Genomic DNA, 1,717 nt, shown 5'->3' on the forward strand with positions numbered 1-1,717 from the left:
TCCCTCCCCGCTCTCCCTCCTGGAGAACACAAAGCTGAGACTTGGATTATCTTCATTTCCATATGGAGAGCGATGTAAGCCCGTTCAATGCATGGCCGGTCATTTTGTTCACAACTTTACAGCAAGCGGGAGCGAAACCCGCTGGGGAAATCAACTATTCAGCTCCTCTCACCTTGTGTGCACACGCACGGAGCCGCAGCGCGGGAGCCGGCTCGGGATAAAGCTGCCTCCCCGCGCTGCCTCTGACCACCCCGCTGCTTTTTGGGGTCGAATTCCACACTGGGGAAGCCACCTGGGGGACAGATGTCGGTGTCGGGGCCGGTGTTTGCCGGCGAGCAGAGGCATCACCGCCGCGGCATCCCGGGATGCCTCCGTGCCCCTCGGCTGCGTCCCGGCCCGGGATGCATCCCGGATGCATCCCGCTGTCCCTCCCGCGCCACGGCCTGGCAGCCCTGAACTGCTCCGTGCCTGTCCTCACCGGTGTCCCCCGCCGTGTCCCTGCGATGTCCCCGCTCCTCCTGACCTGCAGCCCCCTCTGCCGTTCGCCGCTCCCGCCTGGCCCCGGCGCATCCCGCAGGATACATCCCGCGGGGAGCACAGGCTCCCGCCCTGCACCGCCCCGGCTGCTGGGACCCCTCTGGCCCCGCTGTGTCCCCTCCCTCCCTGCTGTGTCCCCTCTGTCCCGCTCCCTCCCTGCAGGCACCACCCCTCTCACGGAGCTGGCACTGAACTGCTCCTTCCTTGGGCCCACGATGTGGGAATTGAAAGACCCAAACTTCAAAGGATTCAACCCAAAATGCTGCTTCCTTTTCGCTCTTGGTCTCTTTGTGAGTTCAGACAGCAGGGACCAGCTGGGGTGACGGGCAGGTCCTGCTTGGGGTGCTGGGGGCACCAGTGGGGCTCTGAGGGGATGCTGTGACCCCCCTGCCTCTCATCTCCATGGCAGATGCCCACCTGGCTCAGGACATCATTCCTGGTCCCTGCATGGAGCCCCTGGCTTGGCCACAGAAGGGGTGGAGGTCCAGTCCACGAGGACACCAGGAAGGGCAGTTGCTGCTGGATGAGGATCCCTGATGTTTTTCTGCCACAGAATTTTCTCTCGGGCACTGAGGCCTCATTAAGAGCAGCAGGATAATCGTGTGTGCTCTGGGGGGCTGGCAGAGGCCCCCCCACAGGGTCATTCCCAGGACCACTCTGCTCCCCCCTGGCCGGCCTGGAGACCCCTCTCCCCTCCCTGGATGGGCAGTTGCTGTCTCAGACACCCCAAACTGGAGGCTGAGCACTTCCAGACGCATTGCTGAGCCCTGGGAGGGCTGAAGCTGTGGGGGCATCACCCCTTCCAGCTCCATCAGCCAGGGAGGTGATGGGCTCAAAGGCTGGTGGGCTCTGGGCTCGGGGAGGGCAGCTGGAATAGCGTGGTGTGACACTGGACCAGTCAACAGAGGAGCCAAGCCCAGCACAGCAGCCTGGGCCCCTCCAAAGCTGGGGCCTCCCAGCAGCCTGGGCTGGCTCCCACACGTGGCAGCTGCCTTTGAGGGGAGAAAAGACCCCTCATCCTGGCCAAACCCCCTGATCCCACCACCAGACCCTCTGGACATCCCCCCCTGGCCTGGGATGGGGGAGCCAGGAGCCTTGTCCTGGAGCCTCCAAAGCCCACCTGGCCTGCAGCTCTGCCTTTTCTGCTCTGCTCTCATCCAGAGTTTTATTTTTTTCCTTC

Source organism: Manacus vitellinus, unplaced genomic scaffold (assembly GCF_001715985.3).
Source record: "Manacus vitellinus isolate BGI_N305 unplaced genomic scaffold, ASM171598v3 scaffold_58_pilon, whole genome shotgun sequence".
In the NCBI taxonomy this organism is placed as follows: Eukaryota; Metazoa; Chordata; class Aves; order Passeriformes; family Pipridae; genus Manacus; species Manacus vitellinus.